Raw genomic sequence first — 24284 nt, 5'->3', positions numbered from 1 at the left:
GACCTAAAGAAATGTTCTCTTTTTACAGTACTCAAGCCAGGATATTTTTGAGACAGAAACCAGCTCCATGCATGATTTTCTGTACTAGGGAAGGATCTCTTTGTGCTAGCTGGAAGAAAGAGGGCCCAGTAAAGCAGGGGCCAAGTCAGGGATACCAGGGATGAACTTAGAAAAATAAAGGCAAGAGAAATACATGAAAAGTTTCTTCCTGTATGTAACCTGACTGCCAGAGTTCCAGAGCAGAGCTTTGGCCCAATGAGTGTCTGCCCTTGAGCTGGCAGCCCATGCACCAAGTTGCTCCACCTGCTCACAGAGTAAAGGAACCACTCCAAGCCAGAGCAAGAAACACCCTCGGATTTAGATCTGATGGAACTTCAGCAAGACCTTGAGATCCCTGCAGAGTTCTAGGTTTTGAAGAAGCTGCTGTTGATGCCACAACAGACATCTTCATCTTTCAGCAAAACTAGCATGCAGACAGCCAGTGGAGCTGTGACATTTAGTAGGAAAAACAAAGTGAAAAGAAACAAATAAAAGGAAAATGTGTGGTGACATTTACTGGGTGAAAACAGCCCATATATCAATTCAATTCCAGATTCTCTTCCCTGGTAGCCTACAAGCACATTTCCACCCCACTAAAGATACACAGAAACGTTGCCATCACAGAGCTTTACTCTGAAAAAAAGTGTGCAGAGAGCTGCTGGTGTGACAGCACATTTCTCCTGGCATTTTGTTTTGATATCTTCTGTGTACTTAGTGACAGATCTGACAGCTCGTCCTCAAGAAGTTTCCACATAACAATGCAAAAAGAAGGAGTAAAATTTACTGCTTATCACTGATTTCTCTTTTGAGGGTTTTTTGATTTTTTTTTCCTGCTGACAGTAAGAAGCTATTTAGCAAAGCCAGTTGCAAGCCATAAAGCCCATGCATTTAACTCCAAAAAACCAGTTAGTATTGCAAGGCTTTTAATTCTTTTGTGGGAAGTCACAGTGAGGACGTATTTACCTTGTATGGGTAACAATAATACCTTACTCTCCACAGTCACAGCATTCCAGACTTCCCTCAGCACTGCCCAGCAACAGGATTCTCTTGACATCAATGCAGTTTTGCTATAAAGTGAAAAGCACAATTTACACAGCAAGAAATATTGATCTTTCTTAGGAAAATCCTTCATGTTTAGTAAATGACATTTAATTAGATGGGCAGAGGGAAGGCAGAAGGAGTAGTCTGCACTGGGAGAAGAGAGCAGAGAATTCCTGCCTGGGACAGGGAATAAGAACAGTATGAGAACAGTTGTTGTCTTTTTGCTGTTCAAATGGAAAGAGGAGGGGGCAGTAGATAAAAATGTAAATGAAGAGGAGCTGCCTAGCAGACAAAAGCTCTAGAGCCTGTGCTAGAGTAATGTGTGGTTCCCTGGTCAGAAGGACTCTGTCCTTCACAGGAGAAGTGAATTAGGAAAAAAGTAGAAAGGGAAACTTGCTCTGAAGGCTAAGGCAGGAATGATCCTCTTTTGCTACAGAAGGAGCAAAGAGGACTATCAAGAGCTCCTCACCCAGGCACAATGCAAAGATTTACAGAAGACATGCTGTGGGAGCTAATCAGGGGTTTGTTAAAATATGTATGTGCACTAAATAAAATATCAAGTGGTATAAATACATCTCTGTCCCAGTTCATTCTGCCCTGTCAGGAAAGCACCACAGTCTATACAGCTTCACAAGAGGTTTGTTCTGCATGGCACTGAACTTCAGTCCTCAGCTCTTTGACTTCTGACAGGCACATGTCAGACATCACTCACATTTTGGTATTTCTTTGCAAAGTCCTACAATTGCTTCTGAGTTTATATTATTTTGTACCTCTTTGCTTTTAAATTCACCATTATGAGCTAAACACACAGACTCTAAGAGTAAAAATCTCTTCAGTTCTGTGGTTTGCATGCAATGGGACTTAGAAAAGCACCATGACACAGCTCTGCAGCAGGGTTCCTTTGGGCTCTTACCAAGTGAAGGTAAATACACATTAAACAACAGCAGGTGTAAATGTCCAGCTGTTCCACTTACCTCTGTCCCAGGCTGATGCCATCACAGTCCCCATGCACACAGGTGGGATTCACCTCTCCTGTCAGTCTGACAAGCAGCTGCTGGAGCCACAGCTGCTGACACATCACATCAGTTCTTTCTGCAGTCCCCACTTGTAAAGAGGGGCCAAAGCAAGGCTAAACCAGCTCTTACAGGTCCCCTTGGGCACAGCTGCCACATGTCCAGCCTTTTATAGTCCCTTCCCCCTTCCCTGGCCTCCTTTCTGTGCCCTGTGTGGGGCAGCTCTCTCTCATTGCCAGGCAGGAAACACAAGTGCTAATAACCCCTTCCTGCAGAAAGCTCTCCTTGTCCTTTCCCCAGGATGGAAGGCATTGTGAGTTAACTGCTCACTTCCACCAGGATCCTTTAGGATTTTTCAAACAGGTTATTTCAGGGTCCTAAAGCAATGATTGTTTAGTTTCTTTTATGCTGTCTGGAAAGATCTGGGCTGAATTGCATCCTCAGCACACACTGTCCTCTTCCTCTGATCCTGTGCCTTCTCTGGCATGCTTGAGATTCCAGCAAAGTCCAGAGATCTCAGTCATGATGTTCTAGCACTGGCCACCATCTATCTCTTAGGGCCAACAGTCTTCCCACCCAGAGTGAAGCTTAGGGATGGCCCTGTGTGCTCAGGCTGGGCCTGTGTCACATTTGCATGAAGCGCAACTTTCTCCAAAGCAGATCATTGCCCTTCACAGCACAGCTGGCACTTGCTGCCCCAGCAATACCTGAATATCTCTTCTAGACTGTGATGCCTCCTCCCTTTGTTCATCTCTCCTGCTAAATAAATTGTGAAGGAAAGAATCTCTTACTTTGATTTCTCTGCAGGTATGATCTGAACTCTTTTTGTTATTGCAATTAAATTCTAGAGCCTTGCAAATTGGTTACCATGCTTTGAAGCATGAAGATGAAACTGTACTGACTTTACTTCCAAATCAATTCCTCTCACCTTTTATTGCTTCTGGCTACATAAAAGTCAGGGTAGAAGCACCCACCCAGACTGACACCTTGGCTCAGCTTTTAACCCCACATCCAAACTCCCTGATGCTGGGCTGCCAGAGGGACTGGAGGGGGTGCAGGGCACTGCAGAGTCCCCCCCGCCAGCCCAGGTTCCTGATGTCAGTTTGCAGGCTGAGCTTGGGACTCTCAAGGCAGCCCAAGTTCAAGGTGGAGGCAGGTTGGGTCTGGGACATGTCCTAGGCCATTCGGAGTTTTTGGAGGTGGCCTCCCCCTCAGGGCCACAGACCCCTGAACACAAACACTGGCCCTTTTGCCTGTGAAACAAAACTTGATATTCCCTCTGATATCGTAATGGATACATGTAAATAATTTGAGGGAATAATCTTTTTCACTGCACTTCCCCATTAAAGAAGCCAATGAAGGAAGAACCATGCATACACTGTGTTGATAATTCATGCTCCAGAGAGGTGCTCAAAACTGACTACCCCAGGTTCCTGATATCAGTTTGTAGGAAGAGCTCAGGACTGTCAAGGCAGCCCAAGTTCGAGGTGTTGGCAGATTGGATCTGGGACACATCCTGCACCGTTCAGAATTTAAGGTGGCAGCCGGCCACTCAGGGCCACAGATCCCTGAACACCAACACCGGCCCTTTTTCTATGGAACAAAAGTCACCAGCCCAGGCTCCTGATGTCAGTTTGCAGGGTGAGCTTGAGACTGTCAAGGCAGCCCAAGTTTGCCATGCCTCTGCCAATTAAGATCCTCCAGATGTGCCAAAATTTAAAGGAACAGTAAGCAGACAAAAAAGCAAAAAGCCTGATTCAAAGATATGTCCCTATGATGGCACAGATGTTTTACTCTTATCCCATTCTGATGCTCTGTTGGAAGTCACAGAACTTCCTCATCACAAGGAAGACAAAGGCCTTGCTCAGGGGCTGGGACACATCTTTCGATGTTCGGATTTTTTGCAGTCAGTCGCCCCCTCAGGGCCTCAGGACCCTGAGCACAAACTCCGGCCCTTTTCCCTGGGAAAGAAAACTCGCCAGCCCAGGTTCCTGATGTCAGTTTGCAGGGTGCACTTGGGACTCTCGGGGCAGCCCAGTGTACACACCTGCACTTTCAGGCTCTGAATTCACCCTGTGCTAACAGCAGAGGACTATTACTGACCTGCCACTACAGCTTTCGGACTGGAGTGGACAGAAATGATGCATTCAGCCTGCAGGACCCACTGGAGGCCTTGTGCCCCAAACTGGCCAGACTGGGGTCAGCTGTCATTGCTGAGCAGCACCTGGGCATGGAGAGCAGAAGAATTTCACTTCAGCTTAGGAAATCCAGCTACCACTGGAATCCGTGGTACCTGTGACTTCCATGGATCTTGATGCCAAGTGTTTTGAGTCGTTACACCCTCCCACCCCATTTACACCACCTTTGTCCCTAAACATCTGAACCCAGAGCCACAACCTGCATTATATGAATGAAAAAGGTGCGTGTGTTCATCAGTACTGGCTCAAGTTGAGTTTTAGGGGAGATTTCAACACCAGCTCAGCACCAGCTGCCCAACTGGAGTCCTCTTCTGAGCTCTGAGGCCTCTGAGGCTAATTTCTGAAACTCCTGAGAGAATTTTACCCAGAATCTATTAGCCATTGTACAGCAGGAGGTACATTACCATGGAACAACAACTCCAAGGAAATAGCTCAGATTTACAGTGCAACTAAACAGAGTGGGAAATTAAGTAGTCCCAGGTGTAGCCTTAGTTAAGTTCCTTGTAACAGGAAGCAAAAAAAACAAACAAACAAACAAACAAAAAAAAAAAACCACCACAACCCAGAGTGAAAACTAAAAAGGAATGGCTCCTGGAATGTGTATGTCTTTCAATCATTTTCCTATTTAATATTAAGAATTGTATACCTTATCCAAAAATTTACCCTAGTCCTATGGGTGTACAACAAATTTAACACACCATATAGATGGATAGAAATATTGTATAATATTACAACCTTCTAAGTGAAAAATTCTTTACCAAAACTTTTATGTGCTGTTGTTTGTAAGCTTTTGCTACTGTGAAATACTACTTAGTCAGGCATACACACAGAAATATCATGTGTGGGTCACAGTCCTGCAGTGTCATGAGGATGTGATGCTAAATGTTTATGAGTGAATTGAATGGTCTGGGTGACAAAAGTCTGGAGAAAAACCAGCAAGGAAAAAAGAGAGGGGAGGAGGGGAGAAAAGCAACTAATTAAGCAACCACATAAAAAACTTAAAAGACACACCCACAAGCTTTAGTGTAGCAGTGAAAAGAAAATAAATATAAAATGGGAACAACATCAAGGACGTACAGCATTGTGAACTAAAGATTACATTACGTGGCTGAGGAAATACTGGGAAATATTGCCAAGAGCTCTTTACCCTTCCTGGGGTGCCATCAGCATCCAGGCAGGAACACACAGAGCCTCTTCATCCAAAATCCTGCTCTGCCATCAGGGAGGAGGGCTCCTCCATGGGAAGATGCAGCTTCAAAGCACGGAGTGGCACAAGCTGAGACACAGCAGCTGTGGGTGACAGTCACAGAGGTCCCAGAAAGGGCTCCCAGTGAATTTGTGGAGATGCCCATCGAGGGATGAGGTGGTATCACACCTGCTTCAGGTCACAGATTTTCTCCCCAGGGTCTCTGCATTTCAAAAGCCAAGTTCTCACTGTTGCTATTACAATATAATTTGCATACAAACCATTAAAAACAAACCCATTGCAAGCTATTTACATACATAATACATGAAATTCCTCTATTGCATCTTCATGATCTTGACTGTTATCTGTCCTGCTTTTCTTAGATAATTTGAATTTGTACAGGAATATTTTTCATCCTCCAACTATTTTGCCCTGCCTCACACTAAAGCACTAATGCATGTGGGGTCTCAATGTGTAGTTGATGTGTGCATTGAAACAAATTTACCTATTGCAGGAACATTCTTCTTTCTTTCAGCATTTTTCTTAGAGGAGCACAGAGGAAAGAGAGAACAATTTCTATTTCTGCTCCTTGTTTTTCCCATGTGGAATGTGTTTGGAGAATTGTTTACCTGGGGTGAGTGCTTGATTGGATTCTGGTGAGGATTGTTTGAGCCTGGTGGCCAATCCAACCCACCTGGGGCTGGACTCTGGAGAGAGGGTCACAAGTTGTGAGGAGTTAGATATGGTAGTTAGAAAAAGTAGGTTTGTAGTTTTAGTATCTCCTTTAAATAGTATATTAATGCATTATAGCATAGTTATAATAAAGAAATCATTCATCCTTCTGGAGTCAGACATCATCATTTCTTCCCACAGGGTTCACCCACATTTACAATATTTACCCAAGGCAAAATCAACATTTTTGATCTTCACATAATATAGAATCTCATCTGCAGTGCCAACTACATGAAGTTAAATACAACAGAGACATTTCTTTTCCAAGCCTGTGCTCCAAACCTCACTGCACTCACTGCTCCAATTCCAGTTCTGTACAAGGCAGCAAGCAAACCCTGCACAACTGTCCTCTGGAAATGAGCTCAGTTGCATTTAGAGCAAGGGAAAGTACCTCTGGGATGAACATCCTTAGCTGGATGGAGGGGCAACGCCTCTGTGTGTTAGTAGTGAGGCTGGTTGTGAGAAGAAGTTTGATTTGTAATGTGATTGAGTTTGTGAAAATGCTCACTGCAAATGCTGCTTATGTGTGCTGACCCCTTAAATGAAATTACTGACTATGATTACAGCTCAGATTGATAATATGTTGTTTTTAGCCTTCAGGGAAATAATCAAGGACAGAAAACTAGATGGAATTGTGTCTTCTTACTGAAGCTGAAAGGCAGTCTGCTTTGGACTGACATAAAATGCTTCTATACATCAACTAACTCACCAAGGGAATTCCGGGTGGCAAAAGACTTAACAGGCATTAAAAAAAAAAACAGTGGCTCTATATAGGCTAAAGTAAATCCCTCCTGAATAATCAGAGCAGTGTCTAAGCCAGACAAACCCACCATAGTTTTCCTTTTTACTGGGGCAAAATCAGATTCTTTGGCAGAATAGCTGAACAAGTCCGTTCACACTGAGGGTTCCCTCAAAGGTGGAGCATTGTTTGGAGCCCAGCATCTGCCCTTGTGCTCCAGCAGGGAGCTCATCCACTCCTGCCAGCAGGCCACAGCAGTCTCTTGGAGAAGCCATCCTCTGGGTGCAGTTCCAGGTGGAACCTGTTCCCTGCCAGCCTGGAACAAGCTGTGGAGGTGCAAACACCATTACACATACAGGGCTGCACCTCACAGCAGCAGTGATGGACATGAACATCCCAGATTTACACCCAGGCACACCCCAGAGAGCCTCTGGCAGAAATCCCCTGTGTTCTACTGAGACTGTTTTGCTTTAAATGTGATCCACTCAAGAGTCTCCTGCCTTGCCTCTGCCAATTGGAATCCTCCAGATGTGCCAAAATTTAAAGGAACAGTAAGCAGACAAGCAAAAAGGCTGATTCAAAGACATGCCCTTATGATAGCACAGGTGTTTTACTCTCATCCCATTCTGATGCTCTGTGGGAAATCACAGGATTTCCTCATCACAAGGAAGACAAAGGCCTTGCTCAGGCTCTGATAAACAACTCCTCACATTGCCAGTACAGTAATGCCATCAGTAAAAGTCTGAACTGGTTCTGTGTCACAACATTTAGCCTGTCAGATTAATGATACACTTAATGCTCTGAAACTCTTAAGAGACAGCAAGGACTAACTTTAAAATAAGCACAATGGGAGTTAATTTCTGCAGCATGAAAATATTGCCTCAAATTGTAGCTCCACACACAATGCAGGTATTCTCAAATGTTTGGGATTGCTCATCCTGGCAAAGGAGCTCCATATGGCAGACAAGAAGCAGCTGAAAGGGAAGAACTTTGCTGCTCATGGGCTTTGCAGGTCAGGGCAGTGGTGCAGAATGAGGATACCTAGATAATGAATTTCCTGTTCACAGTTTGGAGTAGCCCAGTTCCAAAGAACCCCTCCTACAGAGCTGCTGCCAAGAAACCTTGAGTGAATCAGCCTCAGACACATCCTGTCCATATTCTGACAGAAGCTCTAAAATTATTAATGACAGAAAATGAGGCTTTATTGAAGTCTTTTTCCATTGGTCTCTCCTTGTAGGACTTTATCCTGGGTCCCAAGGTGTTTCCTATTAGACAACCATTTAAGCACTGCAAAAATCACCAAGAAAACCCAGAAGGAACTCCTTGGACCACATATTTCAGATGTTTAAAACAGCCTGGTTTAACCTGGAATCCAGTATTCACTATGCCCTAGAAGGATGGATGGAGCCACTCTAAAACATCAATAGTACAGTCTCTCTGTCATTTAAGCAATTACTTCATTTCTCTTGCTACTGTCTGGAAAATAAATCCTTCAGCAAAGATGGACCTGAACTTTGGGCTGTACCAGTCAGGACTTTAATCCTGTTGTTTTCTCACTCAGACTTTACCTTGCTGCTCTGGATATCACAGCCAAGGTTTATCCCAGAGGTCATTGTTTTAATCAACATTTTTAAATCTCTATGAATGGAAAACACTATATCAAGTGCCAGGGCTTTTTTCTCTATTTTTTATAATAAATTGATATTCTGTTTCTTTAATAGTTTTAGTTCTCACTAGTGCTCAATTCTTACTCATTTGTTAAGTCTAATTAGTCAGTATTCAAATGTGCCATGCATAAATTTGGCCACTGCTCAAATCTCACACAGATTTCACAGTAAAATGGATTATTTGAATTTTAAACACAGTCTGTTCCCCCAATTCTGACATATTAAGCAAACTCACAAGCCATTAGGGCCATAAAATGGCAGTTGACCTAACAGCCTGCAACAGTATGGAGTGAAAAGCTATTTTTGTTATTAACTGGTGCTCTGAAGTGAGAGCTACACACTGTAGCTGATTCTGTATCGTTTGATTTCTCCAAGATTTGGGTGAAGCCCAGATGTTTGGCTGAGCCTCAGCACAGAGCTGCTGGCCACAGGCACAGGAGCAGAGCCTCGAGGTTGCCCAGAGCCAGGACTCACTCCAGCCTTGTCAGAAAACAGATCCTCCTGCCTGCTTCACCTGCTTAATAAGGGAACTAAGTCATTTTAGCTAATGGGCTTTAAATACATCTTTTAGGGTAGTCTAGACAACTTCTTAGCATTGTCATCAGGGCAGGCAGGGATCTTCTGTATTTCTGTGCCCATTTGTGTCGGAGAAAAGACAGAGGCTGATCAGAGCTTGAGGCAATCAGTGGAATCAGCCTAAGCCCCCACTCCTCCTCTCACTGGTGGAGTTTACCTGTCCCTGTCAAGTTTACCAAGGGTTTTTCCTTCACTCAGAGCAGTCAAATTCTCCTTTTAGAGGGAGCAGTTGGGCACACCAGCCTTTCCAGGCTCCCCCAGTGCCTCTGGCACACAAATCTGTGGCCATTATCTTGTCTAGACAGGGCTGTTGGGGTGGCAGCTGGGCTGCTGATGTTGGCATAGGAAAAGGAAAGTGCATTTGAACACAAGTCTGCTCTGCCTCTGCTAATGCACTCTGGTGGCACAGCACAGCCGCTGTCCCTTCAGCCAGTCTGGACAAGCCACAGGGACTCTGGGATCTGGGCTGAGCACTCACCTTACATTTCCATTAATTGCAAAATCTTTGTTGTAATTCAGCACGACAGCACTTTCCAAACACAGCAACCTGTGAAATAAATGTTTCAGGGTTCAAATCAGGGTTAGCCTGACTCCTTTGGCAACACATCCTCCTCCAAATAAGTGCAGAAATTACAGGAGGAAAGCAAGTCCACTCAAACCATGGCAACAGTCCAGGACAAGGATGATTAATAAAATCACCTTAAGGTGAGAAAACACAGGACTGCCGAGATCTTTGCAAATAACAAGCTCTGCAATTCCACCACTGAAGCTTCCAGAAGGCAGAAGTGTTCAGAAGTGTGATAGTACCCTCACACTGGGCAACAGCAAATGAAAGGGAACCTTCCTGCTCTGCCTCTCTACACAGGGTCGGAAAAAAACAAAGGACAAGAGCAAAGTGGGGTTGATTGGCTGCTGTAGTTTTTAAGCATCACTGACTTGATAGTTCTTCTCAAAATGAACATGGGACCAGACAGAGAAGGGACTTAGCAAATCATCCACAGAACTTTTCACAACACTGCCCTGGCAATGGGATCCCTTCCATCTATCAGCATGATGTGAAAACTGATGAACTTCAGGTTCTATGGACCCAGAGATGAGCAAATAAAAAATTTCTCTTTTAGTCCAATAGTGAAATTGCACATGCATATGAGAAACTGGGGAGTGGGAGATACAAATTTTCAAAGTGGGGAGGTGTAGAGACAGATTTGTTTGGGGATAAATGAGGTTTTTCAGGTGCTTAGAAAGAGCCTGTAGCTTTTGACTGAAGAGCTTTCCAGCCCAAATGAAGTATTTTACTTTGCCCTTGTATTATGCAAGATTTATATAATTTAAATTTTTTTTTCCCCATTTCAAAATTTATATTTCTTAAGTAAAAGTCAGTTTTTCAACTGGCAGTCTTAGGGCAAAATGCTTTGGTATTTTAAAAGTGCTGTCCTTTATCCTTTTGAGTTAAAATTATTTGCAAACTGCTTCAAAGGCTGGCATAGCTGGTCAGGCATGTAGTGCTGAGCACAGCCACGGTGTTTCTTGTTGCTGTCCCAGTCTCTGGGATTAAGGCACAATGCAGCATGGACACATCCTTTGTATTTGTGTCTGATAACATTTTTTAAGTTGTCAAGGACTTTGAACACTCAATATATAAGGACACCCTTGCAATTTCTGGTTTGGTCTGTTTTAAAACTTCATGTCAGCACAACAGGACTAAGAAGTCTGAATTTAAGAGAAATGACAAAGAATGGCTGAAGCTCCCTGTGTTTGAATGCACCCCATTGTGCCTTTACTGTCCAGGATTTTCCACAGCTGCCTTTCCAGCACAGTCTTTATCTGGATATAATTGGTCTGGTAAGTGGCAAAGAAGAACCTGAAGAGCTCTGTCTGATCTCTGCAGCAGAGATTAAACCAAAGCTCTTGTATCACAGGCCACTGGGTTTTCTTTACTCAGGTGCTGATGCAAACACTTTACTAATGAGTGAAAACCCAACTTCTGTTCACGAGGAGAGAAAACACCGAGGGTTTGGTGGTTCTGTCCAAGAAATGGACAGTGACAAACCAGCAGAGCCATCACTTTGTTGTGCTGCTGTGCCTGACCCAGGTGATGGGAGTGGGAGAGAGTCACTGAGTCCCTGCTCCTTCCTGAGCTCTGTGCTCACTCCTGTGCACAACCCTCAGCCTTCCCCTCAGCACCACTCCCAGCTGCTCCAGGGGCAGTTCCCCCATAAAAAATGCACCTTTCAGGGCAGAAGAGAGACTTGTGAGAAGTCACTGGGAGACTGTGAAATGCACAGAATGCAATGGCTGTGAGCAACTGCTCAGGCAGCACCTACAGCCCTTTTGGACACCTCCACCTCTGCTGCTGCTGCCCACCAACAGCTCAGCAGCATCACACTCACACCGACCTTCAGAAATACCAGCTTTTCCCTTCACTCTCTGACTGGTAGAAGAAAAGATTGTTCTGTTTCCCTTCAGAACAATCCTAGCAGGAGCCTTCTGTCTCCCTCTGAGAGGAATTGGTTTTGTGGGGAGCCACACAGTGCAACAGCCAGAGGCAACAAGCAACACCTCCACAGCTGAGACACTTGCAAGGTTCCATGTGTTCCCAGTGCATCCCCCACCCAGACCCACCTGGGAAGCCTGTGGGGAGCAAAGGCAGACAGTCAATTTGACTGCCACTCACTCAGACCAGTCAGTGCCAAAATGAGTCCAGAGCTTAGATTTCTAAATTTTCTCCATCATCACCAAAACCTACTTTTCAAGCAAGACTTGCCAAGGCTTAGAATCTCAACCAAACAAACCAATCTAAATTATGAAATTGGAAAAAATAGAAACGGAAGAAATCTTATAAAGCACAAAGCTGTTCTACCACACAGGCAGATGAGGCCACAGGCATAGGAAATACACTTTGCTGTCTGAAGTAGAAAAATGATGAGCTATGGGATGAGTTTTTCAGTGGAAGATCAAGTTTCCATTACCCTCGTCATTCATAGGTCAAAGTCATCAAAACTCTACGGCAAAAAGGAAAGAGATGCACCTGTGCTACCATAGAGTGAAGGATGAGGACAAAGATAGAGAATCAGAGACAGAGAGGCCTTTGCCATTCCTCAGGAGAGAAACACTTTTAATGGATTTAAATTAAAACTGTGCAAAGCAAGCACTTTGCTGGTAGGCGAGACCGACGGCTGCCATTAGCATGAACAAGCTTGTCTGACACATTTTGTCTGTGACCCTTTGCTGTGACAGGGAAGGCAGAACCTCGCCAGATTGTTGTGGCTGAAAAATTATAAATCACCAGGAGAGTGGTGAAATGAAAGAATTTAAAACAATATTTTTCAATCCACTTACCATTAAGGATTCAACACCAACATGTATTTCCTTTATAGAAAAGGGGAAATGTTTATTTTTGCCCAGCCTAATGTATTGGGTTTGTGTAGCAAGGTTTTGGTAGCAGGGGTGTGGGATGGCTTCTGTGAGAAGCTGTGAGAATTACTGTGTCTGAGGGAGCCAGCTCCAGCAGGCTCCACGATGGACCCACTGCTGGCCAAGGCTGAGGCAAACAGCCTCACATTCAGCATGGCTTTGACCCAATACATTTGATACCAGCAAAGGGCATCAGATGTCTCTGATCCAGATTGCTTCCACACTGAGCAGCAGAGCAGTGTTGGGTGTAGGCCTGGCCAGGAACAATGACTCCTCTGCATTTTCTATGACCTTCCCACCCGCTGGGCTCTGTGGCAGCTGCTGACTTAGCAGGCCAGCCCCTGCCAGGGTTGAACATTGCCAGGTACCAGAAGGATTTCTGCTCTCAAGATAGCTGCTTCTCTCTTCCCTAACAACAGCAGCATGATCTCCAAAACTGAATTTGCCCAGCAATCCAGGCTGGGTCTAGCACTGTATCCTGTGTGGGACCGTGCACCATTCCACTGCCAAAGCACTCCCTAACCCCTCCAGCATGCTGAATGATGAATAAAGCACTAAATTTCTTCTCAGTAGTTAAACACTTGAGGCAGATACTGTATGACATGAGAGATGAGGGTGCACTGAACTTGCACCAGGCCCCAGCTTTGCCCTGTTTGCATGGCCAGGTGTGTGATAGAGGTGTCCAGCACACACCACATCAGCGTGATTCAATGGAGTTCCCATCACTGTGGTGCAATCCTGGAGCACAGCCTCTCCTGCAGAGAGGAGAGGAGAGACAGGCTCAGATATGCATGTTTCAGAAGGAAACAGGAGTATTTCCACCTAACTTTGTTCTTTCAATGTGTGTGAAGACATAAACACTTGGTGTTCTGGAGGAGGAGGACTGTTACTCCCATGCCACAAGCGGCTGTTCCTTAGGGAGTCAGCAGCTCCCCAGAGCACCTGGTACCTCTCCAGCTTTCAGCCTGCTTCCTGCTCCAGTCTGCTCCATCCAGATCTGATCCTGTTCCCTCTGAAGTGGGGAAACGATGAGCACAAGCACTGGGTACAGGCCCATGTCCCTCAGGCCAGCAGGCACCGTCTGCCAGGAGCAAGGGGCACCCCTGGGGAGGGGCTTGGCTGGACAATGGTCTGACCATCACTGTCCAAGGCTCATCAAACCCCCCAGGACCACAGCCACACACTCTGAAAAAGGCAGAAGTTTAACAGTAATGGGAGAAAAGCTCAGGACTCTGCAGATGTTCCAGCTCTCTGCAAGTCAAAGATCAAAAAAAACCAAACAAAAAACCAATAACTTGCAATGTATTAGAAGTGTTAGTTCAACTGAGTCTTCCATGATACTGAAGTCAATCGTCAGTGTTTGCATGACAATTACCAGCAACTCCAGACTGTTAGCTCTCCTTGAGGTCTCAAATGTCCACGGGTAATGGATAAAAACCCAGATTCACTTAATGCAGGGACTGAGACAAGCTTTCACCCATAAGCTAATCTCAGAAAGCTAAATCAAAAAACTACAGAAAAAAGTCTTGATTAACAGACAAATCCACAAGAATGATGTGCTGAGCTGTGCTGTACAATGACCCCTCCCTTCCCAAGCAGAGCTGTTCAATAACAGTGAAGATTCCTGAAGTCTAATTAATTTAATTATCAAGACGTTGTCCAGGAGATAACATTTAATGCTAATGTCAGACACTGGAGTTGCTTGCATTGCTTCCGAAGCAGCCTCATGCAGCAGAGTTCAGTATTTTGGCAGTCAGCAGTAACAGGTATTACATGAGAGCTCAGAAATCAGTTCTTTCCTGTGATCTCATCCCCCTGATGAACAAACCCTTTAATTAGCCAAGCAATGCAGTTGGATCACTCCTGTAGCAGCACCACTCACTGTGTGAAGAAAAGCTGCTGCAGAGAGGATGAGTCCATTAAAGAAAGAGAACACTGCCCTGCAATCTTTCAGGGAGATTATACAGCTGCATCAAAGTTAAACTGACATTAATCCAATTCTCATTTCACTGTTTGCCAACAAGAGCTTGTGTGTGATGTAGAACAGTCTCTTTACTTTTTAACCAAAGTCTGGAATGAAGATTCAATTTTTATTTTGTCTTTGGTCTAACCTTAGAGGAAGTCTGCAAAAGTCATTCTTTCAGGTTGTAATTCACTGGTGGTCTCCTGAGGCACCAGCCTGGGTCGATGCCCTTCCCTGCCAGGTGCTGGGGTCACTCTAGAAACTGGACGGTGCAATTGCTCTGCTGCCCAGCTTCACCCACACAGAGCCATCAGATTTGTTTCCCATCTGACTGTGAGACCTTCCAGCTCCCTTCCCCAGCCACAGATTTGTGTCAGCAGGGAGATTTTAGCAAGAACCTAAACTGAAGACCCACCACACCTGCAGGGCACTGTCCTGGGCCCGAGCTCCTGGCTCACCTGGCGTGGCTGGTGCTGCTCCCTGGAGCTCAGAGCAGGGCTGGACACTGAGGAGCAGCACTGACAGCTCCATCAGCGTGCCAGGAGCTCAGCCAGGTGGGCACCAGCCCGGATGGAGGTGCCAGAGCAGCCTGTCATGGGGGAATCATTTCAGATCATTTCAGCAGCCATCAGCTCCTGCTTTGCCCCGGTTTTGAATCCAATGCAAATGTGACCAGCAGGGAGTTGTCAAACCTTCAACATTTAATTTGAGGCACTATGATAAGACTCAAAATTAAGCTGGATCCAGGGCAAAGTAATTAAAAACACGACTAGGGAATGGTCCTACTCACATCTGCCTCAGGCACCTGAATCTGTTGCAGGAACACACGTCAGCGTCCTCCCTGCGGGATGGAGAGTGAGAGGGACCCTCCTCAGCAGCATGATTAGGGACTTTGAAGTTTCAAAAGCTACATGAATGCCAGAGGGAATCCTTTTGTTCACCCTGATGGCATTCACTGCAGGGATTATGGCTAGGAACGCAAATGAGGTGAGCATGGGTGCAGTGACAGGTTGTAATCTATTCCTACGGCTTTAAACCAGCTCCCTGCTCGGAACAGCCCTGCTGCCTGCATCCACTGCCTGGTAACAGCAGCAGCTTTCACTCTTCTCTTTTAATCTACACAGTCATTAAAATTCACTTTTCACCTGACATAAATTTTAGGAAAAGTTTGGGGTGTTTTACCCAACCAGCTGTGTTACACTACAACATGAAATAACTCACACACGGATAGTAGATGTAAAAGAGGGAAGAAAAGAACTAAAAGAGAGATTTTATTTTCTGACATAGTAACTCAAAAGTGACAGTGGATTGGAGGGTGAAATTGCCATCTCTCCAACCACACTGGTCAAACAAACAGTCCATCAATTCTCTCCACCTACAAAGAAGAATGCAAAACAATCATTATTTACATGAACAGTGTGAGAAAATTCTGTAGAAATATGTAAAATCAGAAGGCATAGAAAACTTTTAGAAGAACTTGAAAACTCTCAAAAAAACAGGGCAACACAGCTGATTAAAGCTGCAGAGTCAGATCCCCACAGTGCTCTGGGCTTCTGTTGGACTTGGAACAATCTTTCCCTTCAATAGCCTGAGCAATTGTAGAATATTCACATAGGCTGTCCATACAGAATCAAAAGTGAAAATCCATTCCTAGTGATTCTGTCTGGAGAGGATCTGCCTCACACAAGCCATAGGAGACTCTACAGCTGAAGCCCTTTCTACCAAAGCAGTAATCAGATCTCTTTGCAAGCTCTAGACAAGGGCAGTGATTTGAACAGGGAACATTGTCTATCTCCACTAAGCAAGAAAAACAAAATAAACTTGGCAGCCTTTTTTAGAAAAAATCCAGGAATGCTGGATTCTAGCACATTTCCCCAGCCAGCAGCATCTTCCCTCCTGCTGTTCAGTGACAGCACACACAGAGCAGAGTCCATCAGCCAGTGCACAGGAAAATGATTGGGAAAAGCTTTTTCAAGGGCGGTTTCAATCTGAAGTAGAATGCTGTGTAATCTCCAGTTATGTGTTATTATTCCTTATTAGATAAAGAAGAGCCTCTCAGTGATCACTGACACAGTCAGATGTAACAGAACTGACAGGCTGGACTCTCAGTGCAGTCAGCAGAGCCCAGCACATGCACCAGCCCCTTCATGGTGCTCCACAACAGCAAAGCACATCCCAGCTCCTTGGCCAGGTGCACAGGGGACTCAGAGCTGTTGGGACTGGGAAAAGTCCTATCTTCTTTCTATGTTACCCAGTTCATGCCCTGCACACACTTGAAGGACGTTTCTGTCATTCAGAAACGAAAGTATTTTGATGTGTGTGTGCTTCAGTACAGAAAATCATGCTCAGAGCAAGTCTGTGGTAAACCACAGAGAAAAAAAAAATTATCTGCAAGAGAAGAGATTCCCAAAGCACCCCAGCCAGCTCTGCAATTATTCAACAGCTAGTTTGGGGAGAAAACAGAGTTAAACAAAGGCTGCAGCATGTGCAGTGCTCTCACTTACAGCACGACTTAAGCATGTTACAGAAAATGGGCCTGTCAGCCAAACAGGGATTTCAGGCAATATCTTAATTCCCAAAAACAGTCTATTGACAGTGATTTACATGTGACAGGAAGGCTCTCGAGCAGATGGGAAGCTGGCAGGCTGTTAGGATAGCTGCAGTCCAAGGAAGATTGCCACTGAATGCTCCAACAGTTCTATAGAGCAGAGACAAACTAAATGTGCAAACTGCAAATGTAATTAAAAGGAGTGGAGGGAGTGGTTAGGAAGGAGAATGAGAAAGGCTTGAAAGGTATATGTGGAAATATTTAGGCTAACACGTGGGATTTGTATGACAACATTAGGAGGGATGAGTATCAGACAAAGAATAAATTTATGGGGAAATCCACAAGGCTGTTTACTAATGCTCCTGATACACTTAACTAAGATCATTAAAAGCTATAAGATGACATGTCATTTAAGGAAAAAATATTATAGGAAACAGCCTGTCATAAGCAAAGAATAAATTGGTCCAATATACATTTCTTGCGTAAGTCTCACAAAGGTGCACTGCAAACCACAGATCCAATACAGACACACACAGTCCTGCTTTGCCACCCCCACACTTACTTGGGTTCTGCATTTTTAGGTCTTCCAGTTCAGCACTGACATCATAACTTCTCATGGGATATTAGGACTTGTGTCCTTAGAGGCAGCATTTAGTTCTGCCTCTTAGGAGCTCATATTCAAATTTCCAGTGTGCCAGTGGAAGGACTTTGCTGCCTGGCAGCACAGAAACCATTTTAAGGAGAAGGTCCTGTACTAAATGCTCTGTAATAAACACAATGAGTCTCTCAGTTGGAGCTTCTCGGTGACACAGAGAATCTAGAGCTACCACTGCAGCCAGGGAAGGCAGGGGTTAAACCAGGCCTTTGTCACCCAGGTGAGGAATTCTGACCATGGAGAGCCCCAGACAGTCTCACACAGAGATGTTAAAATATCCCTCCCCTTGGCTGGCTGGGAGTGTGCAGCTCTTTCCCTCCCTTACAGCCAGGTCAGTGTCTTTAATAGCAGGTGGATAGATTTGCCTTGTGTCATTTCAAGCCTTTAACCACAGAACAGAGCAAGACTCTTTATTTTTTAAAGCAGGGTGCTGAGTGGCACTGTGCTTGACCAGTCTCCCAGCAGACAAGGGTTGTTTACTCTTGACAGACTCAGACACACTCCAGCACCTGTGGAAAAGGCTTTTCATTCCTGTTTCCACTTAGGTAATTCACTTTCTCCTTCAGATCATTACATGTATTTCTCAAATTAATCAACACATGTCCTTTATTGTGCATTTTATCCTGTAATGCAGAAAATGGGCTTTTTGCCACTGAAGCTGCTCTACAAAATATTCCTAAAGCTGATTTTCACCAGATGAGACTTTTTAGGAGCAGGAGCTCTGCTGGGCCAATAGACCCTTCTCTGTGTTCCCTGGGTCCCTGCTGCTGTCACAGGACAGATGGCCCAGCTGAGCACCACCAAGAAGTAAGAGTTTGCTTTGCTCCAGCTCCAACTGTTTGCAAGCAACAGTCAAGAGTCAGTTCCATCTACCTCCCCCCAACTAATGGAATCAGATTTTTCCAGCTCCTCTACACAGTACCTCTGTCCTGTAGGAATGCTGGCCTTCCCTTCCTCTGAAGAGGCAAAACACTCAGGATGTCTTTAGGCAGCTCCTGAGGATTCTTCAATTAATTTTCCAGTGGTTAAATCCATATTTTTCTTTCATGTGTCAGAGTAATTTAAAGTGAGACTTTGTACATTGTTCAACCAGACCATGACAATATAAGGCAACTCAAAGTTAGTCTCAAACTGTACATCATTGCTGTGTATCAGCAGTTTTTGAAGGTATTAACAAAAAATTATGTTTTCACTGAAATTTTGCAACATCTTCAATCAGGAGAGATGAAGGAGTAGTTTTATCAGATCAGAGAAAAATTAGTCTTTTGCATCCATCAGGGACCAGCTGGAGTTACTTCAGTAAAAAAATGAAAGAAACTGTACAGGGTTTAAATCTACTGCCTAATTTTAGATTAAAACACTTCCCTGAGGATCTTTAAAGTAACTTCCATTCATGTCAGGGATTTTTTTTTTTCTTGCCCACCAAAAACCTTTGGAAATGTTTACTTGCAGTGAACACAGCACTGCTGGGCCGTAGGAAGGTGCCCTGTGGGTACAGCAGGTACAGATGTATTCTACAGCTGTTCCACTGGCTCAAGCCAAGCTGGAGTCCCAGTATCTCCTCAGGACTGTATTTTGTGTGTGTACATGTTAAACATCAGACTGCAATGTTTTCTGTATCCATAAAATTATAATGCAACAGACATTGAACAACATCCTGATTTTATAAACAGACCTAAATTGTCTCCAAACCTCCTACCTCACTTCAAAAAGCAGTGTCCCAGACATCACTTTTTACAACCAAACCCAGCCCGTGGTTATCACAAGGTGTGAAGGAAAGCAGTGTTTGGTAGCAATTACATTCCTCATTGTTACCTGTAAGCATCAGAGGAATACATAAGCCTTTGATCTAAGGAAGAGGCAGTGCAGGATTCCAGGTAGAGTTTAGCATAAATTTATTTCATTAAAAGCTTCATTAACCTGAATTGGTTTACATCTCATTACCTTCAGACCTTCTGGTTTAGCGTATGTTCACCTTCTTCCACTTTTGCACTCCTTCCTCCTCTGTCAGATGGTTCCTGAGCTGCTTCCACCACCACTCCTGGACACTGCTCCAGTAAAACCTGCTGATTCTGGAAATACTTCAGCTGGCACTAAAGCCTTCCAAGGGAAGGCTGAAAGCACATTCCTCTTGGCTACAGAAAATTGATTTTTCTGAAGTTTACATTTACTTGCCATTCTGGAGAGAGTTCCTGTCCACATCCCTCATGACACAGGATCTAGTCAAGAGAAATAGGTGAAACCTCCATGTCCTGCAGTCCCAGAGATCCCACGCTCCAGAGACAGAGGCCACCAAACTTTTGTCCTGGCATCCCTGTGTGAAAGCCAACAGCTTCCCACCTCACTAGAGCATATCTTTTATTCAGACATTGGCAGACCCTTTTCTTCTTTCTGTGGATCCCTCTAATCCAAATTCCACTCCTTTGATTTTTCCATCTTCAGCTTTCTTCTTGTTACAGTCCCAACTTCCTCTGCCATTTCCTACTTTCAGGTTATAGCACTCAAAGCATTTTAAATTCCTGCCAATCAGACCTGCAGAGCAGGGGGCTCTCCTGAGAACACTCACCTGTTTTCTGGTACTTTAGGCTGCAAGAATTGAGTACTTGAAATCTTTTCTTTGGTGTCCAGGAAGGTCTGACTTTGGAGATGGCACAGTCTGGGGCCCCTCACTGACACATCCTTGCACTGGTGGCTGTTACCTCAAGGCCTTTCAGAACAGTCTTGAGGAGATGAAAAAGTGATACTGAAGAAATCTGGAGAAAAGTCAGCACATAAATGCCTTGAAATAGTCAAGGCTCAGGTAGTTCATCTCAGCTCATTGCAGGACACTCCTCTAGTTCTAAAAGGAATAGCAAGAGAATTGAAATCTCACCTGTTCTGGCAACACTATCACTGAATACCATTGGGAATATTTTTAATTAGCATTTTAATTATCAGCATCTACACTGGAACCCTCTTAAAACCTTTCTAAACAGGTCTGTGCAGAGCACCTTAAGAGTACTTGAGGATGCAAGGCTGGATCACAGTTCTATGAGTTCCCCTCCCTACCAGGCATGGGCAGTTTGCTGAATGGCACTAAAACTCCATTGCTCCTCTAATCTTTGTTGGGAAAAGTGCTGGAAATCCAAGGGCACCGCTGCCAGGGACAAGCCTAAGGGACACTGAACCTGTGTGTGGCTGCTGCCACAGCGTGAGCTCTGGACATTCCTCAGAGGAAGCACTGAGCAGGGAACAAACACCCTGAGAGTTCAGCCAGGTTCAAATCCCAGCTCTGCCTGACCTAGACACTTCTCTGGGCTTTACTTCCATTAAAAACAACCCTCCAGATGACACTGTTCCCTCTCAGTACAATACTGCCCAGTTGGGTTTTGGGGTTTTTTTGGGGGGGTTTGTTTTTTTGGGGGGGTTGCTTACAAGTGAATTAAGCACTATACTCTTCCTTCCCTCCTATTTCATTCTTTTTTCAAGTGACATAATTTCAAAAGATGGGAGAATACTGCAATCCTGGTGCCAAAGTCCTCCTGTTGGTCTCTTCAGAAGCTGAGAACTGCTGGCACTAGCCCAGGAAAGGCAACAAAGAACAGGAGGAGTTTGGAGAGCAGCTAGGCTTGCAAACCTCAGAACACTGTGAATAAACCCAAGACAAAACAGAAAGATGATTGGCAGGGATGGGATGACTCTGCTGCTGGAAATGAAAGTGCTATGAATAATCAGGCACCTCTGACCCAGGAAAACATTGACTTCATTTGCAACACAAAACTGATTGCAGATGGTATTTGAGGAGGGGAATCCAGCTATTCACTGTGCTTTCCCCTCACCAGAAAAATTCATTTCCTCTGTACTGTTAAGCAATTAAATGGACCTGATTGGATCTGCTGAGACAGCTGCACATAGAAGGTCTGGAACGAAAAATTAAAGAGTCCATGGGGTTGATGCTAAAGGTAATCCTAATAAAACAGTGGGCTGAGGGGGAAATGCACATATAACTCCTATTTTGATAAAGAATTAAAACAAATCCCTTAAAGGAACAAGTTTATTTGGACATTTCTTTGAAATCCTAATAAGATGGTTGCTGAATTGGATGCTGGATGTCAGTGCACAAACAAGGACATTCCTGCCATTTATTCCTATTACTGCTCACTCCTTCCTGCACTTCCAGCTGCTCCCTGCCTCCCATCTGGCTGCGTGCTGGGCACACCTGCCAGCCCTCTCTGCTCTGGTTCACATGCCCGTGAGTGCTCCTTCCTGTCCCTCTGCAGGACAGGTGACAGCCTCCCCTGGGCCCTCAGCACTCCCTGCCTGCTGGGACACGTTCCTCACAGCCAGGACTCCCAGAGGGAAGGGAGAGCAGCAGCAAAGGGCCATCCTGCCAGGGCTGGTGGCCCTGGCTGCTCCTGTCAAACACCTGGTCCTGTCCATGGCTGAAACCAGAAGAGTAAGGCAGCTCCCACTGGAAAGAAGCCTGAAGCCACAGAATAACATTATCCATCCTCAGCCCTGGGCTCAGCCTTTGGCTAGTGCAGAGCAGGGTGGAGCAAAGCCTGACTGGGCAGCAAAAACCAGCTCAGATTGTCCCTCTGGCAACCTCCATTGCCTTCAGCATGTGCCTGTCTGACATCCACAGGTCCTTGCTGCAGCTCAGGTGTCACAGCCCCTCTGAACAAATGAGTTTTAACACTGGCTTTCCAGGGCCATTAGAAATAAAGTCCAGAGGTGAGGAGGAGCAGGAGGATGCATTCAGAATTTTTTTTCTTGCCCCTCCCCAGCATCACTGGAGGGCAGATGTTTGTCACATCAGGAAATAAAATGGGGGAAGGAGTAGGAAGCTCAGCTTGGGTTTAAGAAGCAACAGGTATTTTGCTGTTGCAACAGAAGCAGGGTATTTTCCTTTCTTTTCCTAAAGAAAATGCCTACAACCAAAATTTCAAATGCATGTGACTAAGATTAGGCTCCTAAACCAATAATTAAATCTTTAAGCAAATGGCCTGATCTTCTTCAGTGTTGATCACACAGTGACTTAACCTATTGTAAATGCAGATGAACCCTGTGTGAAGAAAGATGATGTCTGACTCCAGAAGGCTGAATGATTTCTTTATTTTAACTATACTATAATACATTAATACACTATTTAAAGGAGATACTAAAACTACAAACCTACTTTTTCTAACTACCATATCTAACTGACTCACAACTTGTGACCCTGTTCCTGAGAGCCCAGCCCCAGGTGGGTTGGATTGGCCATCAGGCTCAAACAATCCTCACCAGAATCCAACCAAGCACTCACCCCCAGGTAAACAATTCTCCAAACACATTCCACATGGGAAAAACAAGGAGCAGAAATAGAAATTGTTTTCTCTTTCTTTCTCTCTGTACACCTCAATGAAAAATCCTGAGAGAGAGAGAAATGTGCTGCCACGTTAACCCACCTTCCTTAGGAACTGAGGGATGCAGGGCTTTTGGGAAAACAGGAATGAAAAAAGAAAAAAGTCAGGCCCCTTCCTAGGGTACATGCTGGTAGAATTAAACAGGTAGCTTGAAATCAGCACTTTCAAAATTTATTCCCTCTATCCTTTTACATCAGTTTCAAGCCTACTGCCCAACATATTTGATACTGAAAAGCAAATTACATTAATGCATAAATTTACCTCTGAATTAAATTTAAAACCATTTTTCACAATAATAAAGAAAAAGATTAACTGTAGGAAAAGACCCACCAGAGTGTATGAGCAGATAAAGTCAGAGCTTGGTGCCACAGTGTGAGCTGAGTCCTGGGCAGGCTGGGTTTGTTCATTGCACAGACTCCTGGTTTTAGGGAGACAGGCTGTGTTTCCCAAGCCTGCTCCAGCTCCCTTGGCAGGGTCAGGCCTGCTGGGGTACAGACACATTCCAAACCTGGGCACTTCTAACAGACCACTTTCCTGCAATGGGATTTGACAGCATGTACATTCATCTCTCCAATTAGAGCCATTTGACTCTATTTACACACTAATAACAAAACAGTTGGGAAACATGAAATTACACAAAGTGAGACCCACACAATTTTGATCAGCTACACAGGATCAGGATCAAGACCCTCCTCATGTTAACCTTTCTTTCCCTTATAAGCCAAAAGCTTTCTAAGAACCTTTCCAAAGCTTTATTGGATTACAATGAGGGTAATTATAGCACTGAGATGAATCCAGTGGCTCTCTTGTAATGGAATACAGCCAGTCCCAGCTGCTTGAATGCCAGCCTGACTTGGCAGGGTCCCACAAAGACACTGTTCTTTCATGGGTTTTTGCCTATTCCAAGGGATGAGGTGGCTGCTCCCCAGTCCCAGGCACCCTCACAGGCAGAATGGGAGAACCCAGTGCTCAAAGGAGGCCTGAAGAATGAACAGTGTTTGCAAACCAGCAGAAGGAGCTCTCAAGAAAACTTTTGCCATGAAAGTTTGGGGATAATGGAGGACTTTTAGCTTTCTTAGTTATTTCATAATTTATTTCAACAGACACTGCACATGCATTGTGTTGTGGG

This window comes from Taeniopygia guttata, chromosome 19 (genome assembly GCF_048771995.1).
Source record: "Taeniopygia guttata chromosome 19, bTaeGut7.mat, whole genome shotgun sequence".
NCBI classification, from domain to species: Eukaryota; Metazoa; Chordata; class Aves; order Passeriformes; family Estrildidae; genus Taeniopygia; species Taeniopygia guttata.
Note: the sequence above shows the minus strand (reverse complement) of the source record.